The following is a 12043-nucleotide window of genomic DNA, read 5'->3' as shown; positions in this document are numbered from 1 at the left end:
AAAAAGAAGCATACTCCCGTAAGTGGCAATCAATTCCCACTGCACAACCATACCTTTCTTACACCCGTTAATCTTTCACAAAACAAACTGCATTTAGAGTAAATATGATATGGCCCTAAGAAAAGCCACTTACAACAATTTGTTGAAAGAGCAACTCTAGAGATTTTCTTCAAGCAGCTTCAGCTGAGAAGCATCAAATTCTTCAGGAAAAGTTTCTTGGATTTTCCCCCTCTTTTTTTTTTTTTTTTTTTAATTTGTTCATTCATTCCTTCCTTCCTTCCTTCATTTGTTAATCATTTTTTCTAAGTAGATGGGTGGAGGAGTGAGTCAGAGATCATACTGTTGCCTCTGATTGAGGAAGAGGCCCTTTGCGCCAAATTTTGGAAGAATTCACCCACAGCCAATGGCCCAATTACGTGTAAAGCAAGCCCAACTGACAGTCCAATACCCAGCCATTTAGGTTCATCGTCCTTAAAGCTTAACACCTTTGGCTAAACATTTTTTTTTTTCTAGATGGGATGTAAAATTGTACAGGAAATCATTCCGCCGTTTGTCTACAAGTCAATTGGGGATGGGATGTTACAGAGCAGCGTCCCGTGACTCCTGTCACCTATAAAGTCTTGTTCCAAAAATACCCTCTTATTGCACTCTAATTGTCATTCTCATGCCACTGAAAGTGAAAGAAGTGAAAAACAGGGCAGGTCTTCATCCACTACATCGATTTGGGTATAACTTCATTTCACTGCCAATGTTGAAATCTCATCCGAGAAAAAAACTCAAGAAGGGAAAAGAGTAGAAATTTTTAGTATCAGGTGAAATCCGAGAGGCACCAAAGCAAGGAATGCCATCCCTGGTCTGTGATGGGAAATATAACCCATGAATCCATGATCCATCATGTGTCCACAGTGCTCTCCATGCATTAAAGCTGGTCTCTGCTACTCTGATGGGATGAAACTTCGAAGTTGGAACACAGAATGGAACACCAGCTTGGCTACAACTCGCTAGAGTATGGAAATGCAAATTTGCATTTGCAGCTGCCCATTTTACTTGGAAATTAAATGGGGCCTTAGAAAAGTATGAACACAGGAAAATTGTAACAAATAGTAGGTGGTCTTCCCCTTTTCCACCGAAAGTAGAGTAAAACAAAATTTCACAGATGGGGTGAAAATCACAAATCACAATCACGTGATAAGAAAATAAAAAAAAAAAAAAAAAAAAAAAGAAAAAATCCACGAAACAATGACAGCCACACCAAGATATGAGCCCCACTGAATTAAATGCATCTTCAAACTATCATCCCTTTCTCCTCTCATTACTAAGTTTGTCATTTTCTATTTGTTCTGGTTAACAAACAAGCAAAAGCAAAAATCACATATATTTTTTTTTAATTAATTCGAAGATAGAATTTTATCCACACATCGAACCCATTTCCCTTGTGATTCATTGCAAGTATTTGCTAAATTTTCAGTGAAGTATTTTGCGAATAAACTAGAGAAAACTTAGAAATGAAAAGAAATAGTGAGGGTTCAAAGCTTACTTATCAGAGTTAAATATCTCCAATGTTTGGTATATGGTGTTTTGTATTCTGTCACAGTTTAGTACAAGGAGTATTGATGCAGCGCCTCGATCTGTAGGACGATGATCCCGCTCAAATTTTTTATTTGAAGGTAATTGTATACTATTTGGATTAAGATTTTTAGCTATATATTTATAGCGAGAGTTTTTTTGGCGAGCATTGTAATTCTATTCTTCACTGATAGTGAAACAAGATCTTATCTTATTGAGGATGTAACAATCTTATCGAATCTTGTAAATCTATGTATATTACTTGTTATTTTTTCCATTATGTCCTGCATCATTTTAAGATTATGCCTATGCAGCCAGAACTCTGAGTTAGCAACAACAACGAGAGAGCTTTTGAGCTTCAAAAACAACATATAAAGGTAGTAATAGCATAGATTCCATCGTTTTCATAAAACTGAAGTAATCGGCATAAGCACGTGAAGGGCGGTTTCTCGGACCACAAGGCCTGGCACATGCTCCAACCGTACTACTACTACTCCCTACCATCCCTTCCCTACCTTCTTGATTACCTTCAAAAGCCTAAATCCTCTCTTGTTTTATCCACCTTTGTTCTTATCGCCCTCATAAGTAAAACTCCTTCCGTCGATTCGTCTTCGTTGGGGGCTTTCACAGTTCACACCACAGCCCAACGAAGACTTTAGAGATAGACTGTCAATGGCGCTTATGATGGAGAAAAGGAAAAAGAGTTGAACTCAATCAAGGTTTCATGGAAGAGGAAGACAGATGAAGCTGTGCAACAACCGACAATGGCGAATCTCCTCCTCGTCCCCTGCTTCGAGGGATTATAGAATATAAAACTAGGAAAAAAAAAAAAATACTGACCATAAAGAAGACAATCGTTCATGATTACATGACCCCTGCGGTACCGTCTTCGCCCCACTCAATGAGGGATTAAAATCCTCTGCTTTTTTTATCCATGTTTTTCTTTATTTTGCTACCTGCAGAACACGACACGTGGACAACAAGGAGATCAACGGTCAAGATTGGGTGAGGATTATTACATTCGGTGCGTTGGTCTTAAAGTTGTCCACGTGTCGCGTTCTGCAGGTAGCAAAACAAGGAAAATTAGGAATGAGAAAAACAGAGGATTATTTTCCCTCAATGAGGAAGGGCGATATGAATGCCACACCTTTGTGAAAAAAAAAAAAGTTTATCATAGGCATGGTTTTAAGTATCTCCGATACTAATACGATACTCTCCGATACGTATCTTAAATTTAGTCGGCCGATACGATACACACCGATACGATACATTGAATTTTTTAAATCACTTCGTATCGATATATATCCTACAATACATACCGATATGCATCAATACACCACTAATACACATCGATACGATACGACATGCCTTGATATGACTCTATGAAAAATATAAAATTGAGGTAAAATGTACGTTTCGGTATGTGTTGGTACGTATCGGTGAGTATCGGTATGTATCGATCAGTACGTATCGGTATATATCAGCACGTATCGGTGAGTATTGATATATATATATATCGATACGTATCAGTGAGTATTGATACGTATCGGCGCTACGGTCATATAATGGCCAATATGGGTAATTTTTCAGAAAAAAAAAACGATTTTTTGAAGGGTTTTTGTTCCAAAGTTGCTGTCAGCCATATTTCTCTCTAATTAAAGTGGAAATCAAGGTTGGGAACAAGGATTTTACATTTATGGGACAACTACATACCTTGAATTCTTAGTACGATACCCTCAATTTAGTGTTTATGCATAATACATGTTATCAATAACTTTTTTTAACAAATTCTTTATGCAAAAGTGTTTAAAAAAATGTTTCCTATCCATTTATGTGTGTATCTTTAGCGTATCTTAGTGTATCTCCGATACGATACAATACCCTCCGATAACGTATCTTAATTTGACCGGGACCGATACGGTGACCGATACCGATACTTTAATCCTTGATCATAGGTTTTTTTTTTTTTAGATATATAGGAAAGAAATAAATAATAGTCAAGAGATTCTAACTTGAGACTTCCTCGTGAACAGCACAACTGTTGTTAAAACTAATTAGGTTTGTGTAAAAGAATATTCTCGTACGTTTTTTATCTGTAGATTTAGGATCTATTAAATGAAGAGTGAGAGAGAGAGAGTAATTTCTATATCCACGGACCAGAGACGTACGAAAATGTTCTTTTATGTGAACCCGATTCGCTCTCCCTTAGTTCCTTATCTTTCAATAAACTCTATTCAATATCATACTTAAAACAAGGCTTAACTATAAATGTCTTTCCTAACCACTTTTTTTATGATCATTTTAAGTATATTTTGACTCTTTTAACTTCTTTAATCTGAATTAAATCATCATTTTATATTAAAATAGAAAATGTATATGGCCACCCAATTTTCTCCCCATAAATTCTCCCAATACAATGAGGGAAACAGACGAAATTTAGCTGTTGTCCGGGTTGTAGCATGTGGTAGCCAAATAAATGAAATCTAAAAGTGTAATTTAGAAAATACTATAACTTATGAGGGTATTTGTGAACCCTAAGGGGAAGTAAATTATTCCATTTATTTGGCTGTCAGCAACGGATTGCAACCAAGTAGTAGCAGCCAAATTTTTTCTGAAGAAAACCACTTCATGATCTTTATTTCTATTTTGATAGGAACATTAGCTATATTTCTTAACAGCTTAACCTAGATGGTTTGTGAAATTTGTCTTCATCACAAGGCCACACTCCCTTGTCATGCCAACTAATGTCTACATGTTACTCTTTGGGCCCGGTGGGATCACCTCTAACTCAGTTGTCCCATGGAGACGACTTGCCCTTTGGGGCAATCTCATGTGCCTACATTTTATAGTTCTAGATGATATATTCTTGCCCTTCTATTGAATAACATCTCTTTGAAAAAAAAAAAATCCTGTTATACCTGAAAAAAACAAGAAAGAAAAAAAATTATTTCTAAGTGGTGCGCATAATATGCCGCATGTTTCAGTTTTTTTTTTTTTTTTTTGAAATAAGGGTGATGTGGATCTTATCGATAGTTACTTAAAGTGGGAACGAGGGTAAAAAAAAAAATTTGCTTGATATAAACGTATTTTCAATGGATGAGAACGGTTAAAAATGCTTTAGAAAGACAATATATACACATCAGTAGTCGAATGTATAGATGTCTATGTGGAGCAATTATAGATCTATTATTTTAAGTGATTAGATCTCTATAAAAAAAAGGTTTGGTAAAAAAAGAACAAAACTTTATACATAATCTATTTTTTTATTAAAACATAAATAAATTATAATGTGCCTTTATGGGCTTAGTTCGTGTGTGTGTGTGTTATGTTTCACTCAAATGGATCTATATGTCAATGGGTTTGGTAGCTTTGTGGAAAGAAACCATTAACTCATCATTGTTCGAGTTGACTTGTTGTGGGTTAGAGTCGGAATGCCCCACTATTGTTCATTAGTTCTACAAAAGCACTATTTTCCATATGGAGCTTGGGTTTGGGGGGCTATGATACCATGGAACACCCCTTTTTTTTTTTTTTTTTTTTTAAAGGCCTACATATTAATAAAATAAAATAAAAAGAAGGTTTACAAGCTTTTTTCTTAGGAAAATTGATAAACATACAAAACATGTTTACTCTGGTTGGCTAAACCGAATCCATTTTTTGCCATCTCTTTTGGTACAGTTCAAGAATTCACAATTTATACGAAATAAAACAATATATGCGTATATAACATGTTTTATTATTTAATTGATCCCAATTATTCAGCAAAAAAAATTCCACAAAAATAGTTAAAACTTAAATTGCTTTTTAAAAATGGGAAAATACACTCATTCAAAGGTTTTTTTATTTTATTTTTATTTTTTTAACCAATTATGATTCTATCAAAAAGTTTGAAAGAAATTTTCACCACCCTAGAATGATTCTAAAAGGTAAACTCTTATCATTGGTGAAAGTTTTGCATACCATCAAATGGAGGATCATAGTTACTCAGCCCTAGTGGAGGAAGGTCCAAAATACCTTTTATTTAATTATTCTTATAATCCCATCTAATAGCTAAAAGAGAGTTGGTTAAGAGATTCTCCCTTCATAATAGGTTAAGGAAAACTCCTTTTTTTCTCTTCTTCTTCTTCTTCTTCTTCTTTTTTTTTTAATCATTTACTAGGACCACAAAGATACATTCAAATGTAATTTGAAATTTTTTTGAAATATAACTCTAAGATCAAATGGTTAAAAATCATCTGCCCATTCAGATTTTCTGTTTGTTATGAATGTGAGTTTGCCCGAAAAGCTTAACTCTACACAATACTTGACCCATCTTTCTTGGTTGGGCTGGATTTTCTACCCGTGATTCACACTCGATCAGGTTGAAAAAAGCAGCCCAAGGTTGGCTTGGATTGGGTTATAACTTTGGCATCAAGCCTAGCTTGGCCCAATGCAACCCCAGTGTAATTCATATAAAAGTATTTGATACAATATAGGGAAAAGAAGCGCATGATGCCAGAGTGCATAGGAATCTGTACATCCTCTCACATAAGGATCCATGAGGCTCACATTTATACTATTTTCTAAATAAATATATATGTGGATTCCTATTGGACGATTCGTCTTCCCTTGATCTCCCATTAGTGAGATTTTCCATTCTTTGTCATGGGAAGCCGTAACCATATATGTAAATATCATATGAATGATGTATACAATACTTGATATAAATATGGGATTCCTCATGCCATACATTAAATACATCAAGACATGCAAGACTCATCATAAAATTTATATTTTTTTGGGAGAAGTGTTTTAGTCTTATTGGCCCAAAGGGTATTTTTGAGTCGTTGCATATCTTCCAGGTGATATATTGGATAGCGCTGAAATTTCACGCATTTACAGGTAAAGTTTCAGTTAAGATAGAGTTGTTCAAGCGGTAAAATAAAGTTTTAAAATTCTAGTGAAAAATCAAGCTTCCTTATAAAAGAAATTGGACAAGAGAAAATACAATGGAAATATTAATACATGAGAAAGCATATGATCAATTTGGGTTTGAAAGTTATGTGACCATCCATATGGTTGCATGGAACTTGGAATTGCCATATCGCTGTTCATGTGGCGAGTCTAAATATTCCTCCTAAGCCTGCTGGACTATATTTATGTTGATTTCAAGGCCAACCCAACCTAACTCAGCCTGGCCCAGTCGGTTTGTGTAATCTGTCAACTTGGGTATATAGGCTTGATCATATAAATGTGCGAGGAGCCATGCATCTTTAGAGTCCGGATTAATACTTCGTTCGAAAACTATTCTCCTACGGAGTCTAATTCACACGCAAAGTCCACTCAATCTCTCTCTTCTTACAGCAGACTTTCATATTGAGTGGATTCCAAGTGTGTGAACCATTCTCGTGGGAAGACCTGATCCAAACTGACATCTTTATGGATTGCTCAATTCCCATAATATGCTGCAAATAATTGCTAGTGGTAAATTGGCAAATGGAGGAAGTCAAGTGCTCTCATTGGGAGTAAAGATAAACAGGAGAACAACAGAAAAATGTAAAAGGGAAAGAAATTGAAACCTAGCTAAGACAGAATAGAACATAAGGTGGTCACTTGGGTTCATCAATACTCTTTCCTTCCTCACCTGAAAAGAGATCCTTGCATAGCTCTCCATAGAACCTACCAACCATGTCTGTAAATATAGGACATTTCAAATTCTTCCAGCACTGGAGAAGCTCTTCTACATCCATCAAATCTTTCACCTTCCCTTCCTCCACTATCATCTCAGCCAAATAATTCTCAAAACTCTGCAAGCCTCCTCCACATCATCATCATCTTGATGATCATCTAGGACTTCCTTTTTACGAATCCTACCGGTGGTCGTCCGCAGATAAGCCGGAGTAACAGGGGATGAAACAAGCAGACGATCAAGATCACGATCACGTTCCGGCTCCGTCACGCTCGCCAGCTCCCCAAGCCGGTCCATTTCCTCTAATTGCATCACCGATGGGTGGAAAATTGATCGTAGTGCAGCAGAGATCTTCTTCCTTATATGGGCTTTTTTGGGTGTGGTGAAGCGGTGTCGGTGAAATCGAAAGGCTGTACTTACCCATATGGGTGTTTTCAATCTGAACCTGAAAGATGGTAAGACTAGGCATCTTGTCTCGCATCTGCATGGCCATGGCTTGAAAAGCTTGGATTTGAAGGCATTAAAGGCTTTGGATTCCATTCTAGGAAGGGAGTGATGATCCATGGAATTGAAACAAGAAGGAGAAAGAGATTGTGGCATTTTTTGGCTCGAATCCTTTCTTTAGACGTTCAATCACAAAGCTTGAGAGAGAGAGAGAGAATGAATGGAGATTGACTCCTGCACTTTAGCCTATCTTTCAAGAATAAAGAATGGGGTTTTGGAAGCAAAGCACTGTGTCGTTCTTTGATAATTAGTAGTGGGATTCACGTACGTTTGCTAACCGGGAAAGTGGATGGCCACGAAATGGATTTCCACTATGTAGTTTTTAGTCCGTCAGGGTTAGGTGCGACTTTAGCCTGACTAGAGGTGTCAATTGATCGGAATGGGCCGATTTTGATCGGGTCTAATCAGTTTTTTTTTTTTTTAAATTGGTTTATTAATCGATCAGTCAATTGGGTGTCGATCAAACAGCACCCTTGCATCAGAAATTACCTATTAACAAATACAATCGGACACATTTGTTAATCAGACCAGGCTGGTTCAAGCTTTTAATGATCGGGCCTGCCGATCCATGCCCATAATTGACACCCGTAAGCCTGACCATGTTGGTCAGTTAGCTGATTTCTTGCTTCTGGGACTTTTGGAATCAGACCAGGCTTGGGTCTGTTCTGGCTGTTTGAACCAGAAGTCAATAGATCCAACGATCCCCAATAAGCAGTCCAGTAGGATCTGGTTGGGAGTTCTCATAAAAACCAATGGAGCACTTCGTGGTGGTCTGAGAAAACAAATAAATAGAAATAAAATATGATTCACCTTCTTTTTTTTTTTTCACTCCTGTCCTGTCCTCTGTTAGCAAGAACAGCCGTTTTAAATGTGTTTTTGTTTTTTTACCGTTTAAAACACATTTTATTGATCATATGTTTTTCAAAGATATGTGAAAAATAGCATTCTCGCTAATATATATATATATTTTTTTTTTGAGACTTGATTTGTTGAGCATAATGTCTACTTAATTAATCATATCTTTCTCTCCCGAACTTCAATCGACCTGATTCTTTCGCCAACTTGAAGCTGCCTCAATGGACTATATTTCTCATGAATTACCTTCAACTCAAAGTCAATGATGCATTTACTTTTTCTTAAAAAGAAAAAATGACAAAATTACTGAAAAGTATTTCTAAAATGATGACTCCTAACTCCAACTGAACAGATCAAGAATGTGTTGACTATATTGACAACAATGAGCTACATCATAGCCTAGTCACATTGCTCAACAAGGCTTTGGACATGGTATATGAATTTATAATTAGTGTGGATGACATTCTATGATATTTTATTTATTTATTTTTTTTTTTGTAAATCAAGGTGTCCGGGTCAACTTTCGAGCACCTCGACTAATCCTTGGGGAGACTAGTGTAGCAACTAACCGCCACGGTCTCCACTTAGATTGTAGATGCATAGATGGAGAATCGAACATGGGACCGTGCGTCTATCCACACAATCCCAAATTCGCCCAAACCATCTGGACAATCCATGGATGAATTAGAACTTATAATGAGACATGGGATGAATATGCATTAACATTGGGTATTATAGTTGTTTTGAACATCAGATGTAGATATTCATGTAATAATCCCTTAATTTGTATGGGTATACTACCGTTTTTTTTATCCCATTTGTTTGAAATCTATACATTTAAAACATGTATCATCGGTTTTTGGTTTTTTTTTTTTTTCTACAGTTTATTTGACCGTATCATTAGAAAATTTTCACAAGTTAAAACTTGTACTGTCCGGTTCTATTTTCTTGGTTTTTCTCTTTTTGCTAACTGTGCTCCTATTGAGGGCCCATAAACCATTAGGATGGCAGCCCAAGAGGGTGGTCAAGGGTGGTGTCCAAGGTCCAAGAGGAGAGGGCGGCCATGCCGACCTGGAGAGGGGGGGACAAGGGGAATGAAGGGCAATCCTTTATCAATCACCTATTTACTTTTCGTAGCCCGTTAAAATCCTAACACAATTAAGGGCATAAAGTAGGGTAGGTTAGGAGGTGAAAACATCATCTGCCATGGGTGTGGCGATGCAACAAGCATCGAACGGTCGACATGACATCGGATGCTCGCTGCATCGCGACACCCACGGTAGACAATCATCACTCGCTCGAGATTTTCTCCAATTCAAATCCGTTTTAACTAGGAATTGGATCATCATTTTGGGTATGAGCTAATCGGATTTATTAGAAAAATAAAATATTTTCCACTTTTGTTCAAGTTAATAGAGAAACACAACAATCAAGTATGTATAAAGCTAATAATGTCAAAAAATCATATCAAATCAAACCAACCACAAAAAAAAAAAAATGAGACCTAGTTTTTATACATGGCCGTGTATACACGTGATTATGCTTACAATTTTTTTTTAAAGAATATATTAATTATTTTTTTATGTGGGAAACCCTTTTAAGGGGAGGGGAAAAAATCACGAGACATATAATGCAAATAAAATTTTCATGATAAGAAAATAAAGGGGTTAATTAGAATCCTCTCTCAAATCAATGTTTGTGGTTGTTAAACATTAAGACTATGAAAAAGAAAAAAAAAAAAGTTTGGTAACTAAGAAAAAGAAAAAAAAAAGTATAAGGAAAGAGGCAGACACAAAAAATCATCATTGTATAATCATTTTTTTCTTTGTCTTATTATGTTATTTTTCCTCTTGGATAAGAAAAAAAACATATCAAAATCTGTCATGGTACGTACATTGGATCCGATCAAAACCTGATCTGTTTCATGCCCCTGACCGATCATGTGCAAGGTTTGAGGCATCGAATTGAATCGGTTGGAATTGGTTGAATCGGATTGGTATTGGTTTTGATTGATTTTAATTCTTGATCGATACTGTATTGATTGATCCGTAAGGACAAAAGATAAAATAGTAAAAAAAAAAGTGGCTTTAAATGTAAAACTAGAGTACAATAATCCAATCTATGATGATCTGCCTAGGTATCGGATCAGTATCATCCTTACCGAGTCCTCAAACCACGATTTTAAGAGCAATTCAATTTAAGACGAACCATGTCTTCTATTACTGTTAATGGCATAGACGTTTGCACAGATTTCAAAACCAATTACAATAAGGAAGAAAGAATGCTATTAGATTGCGTGTCTACATCTATACACAACAAGTGAGGAAATTAAGACCGTATTGCATGGTTTCAAGTATCGGTATCATATTGGTCGTATTGTACTGATATCGGCTAAGATCGATTTCCAATCCCTAACCAATCTGGATTGATTACCGGTATCATTTTAGGAGTTAAAGAAAAAAAAAAAAAGGGAACCGACCAATACTTGCGAATTCGATCCAATTTACATCAGTATCAGACTGATATCGACAGATACTGATACCATGCCCTAAATCTATGCGTTGCTGCCCCAAGTTGAAGATGGTTTAGCCTTGACTGTGTGGGAAGGCCAAGCACAACCCAACCCACTATTATGTCCCAACACCCAACTGAAAAGACATGAGAAGAGATTATAATAGAGCCAGAAAAGGGGGGGCGGGTGATGGTTGCAAGAGAAAATAGCACGTAGTGGTCTACTGGAACAGGAGTGGAAGGGTAATAGGGGTAATTTGGGATTTAAAAATATCAGTAGAAGAGGAGAGGATGAAGTTCATTTTCTAGGGGAATCAGATTATTGGAGTAGGGGAGTATCCCTAAATGTAGGCTTAGTCATTTTATGAAATATGTGTGTGTGTGCGTGTGTGTGTGTGTGAGAGAGAGAGAGAGAACTTAGAATGTTGAGATTTTCAGTATATTTCATTGATTCTGAGAATACAAATACATATACACAGTGACTGTGTAAACCTAGCCAACTATACATTTATGGAAGATTGGATTACAAGAGATTCTTTCCAAGAATAAGAATTCCAAGGATAAGGGATACAGGTAATATATGATTTGGGTCCCTAAAGTTAAGAGATCCATGAGATATTTGTGTTTCCAAGAAGGGTTGATTCTATATTTGTCAATACACCCCCTCAAGGTGAAGGATCGAGACTACGAATCTTCAGCTTGTCCTGGATAAACTGAAATCGAGCTGTTGAGAGAGGCTTGGTGAGAATATTAGCCATTTGATCAGATGTGGAAATAAATTGAAAACTGAGTTCATGCTTGGCAACATGATCCCGTACAAAATGGAAATCAATTTCTACGTGCTTGGTCCGGGAGTGGAAGATGGGATTTGCAGATAAATAAGTGGCCCTGATATTGTCACACCATAGAATAGGGGTGCCACGAAGCAGAAAGCCAAGC

The 12043-nt window shown here is 36.5% G+C and overlaps 1 protein-coding gene and 1 pseudogene across 2 annotated transcripts in view; both read right to left on the bottom strand.

The window, feature by feature from the left end:
• LOC122082473 (potassium transporter 2-like) overlaps positions 1 to 295 on the bottom strand; it is a 6454-nt gene extending 6159 nt beyond the window's left edge. The window contains exon 1 of one of the 2 annotated variants that reach the window (XM_042650070.1): positions 134 to 295. The gene's annotated coding sequence lies outside the window, so the exon portion shown is untranslated. The remainder of the gene's footprint in view (positions 1 to 133) is intronic. The other variant, XM_042650069.1, reaches the window with a different exon arrangement.
• A 6843-nt stretch (positions 296 to 7138) lies between these two features.
• Positions 7139 to 7873, bottom strand: LOC122081182 (annotated as a pseudogene).
• Positions 7874 to 12043: the final 4170 nt, after the last annotated feature.

The sequence above is a fragment of the Macadamia integrifolia genome, chromosome 6 (assembly GCF_013358625.1).
Source record: "Macadamia integrifolia cultivar HAES 741 chromosome 6, SCU_Mint_v3, whole genome shotgun sequence".
NCBI classification, from domain to species: domain Eukaryota; kingdom Viridiplantae; phylum Streptophyta; class Magnoliopsida; order Proteales; family Proteaceae; genus Macadamia; species Macadamia integrifolia.
The sequence above is the reverse complement of the archived record's forward strand: the minus strand, read 5'-3'. Positions and strand labels throughout refer to the sequence as shown.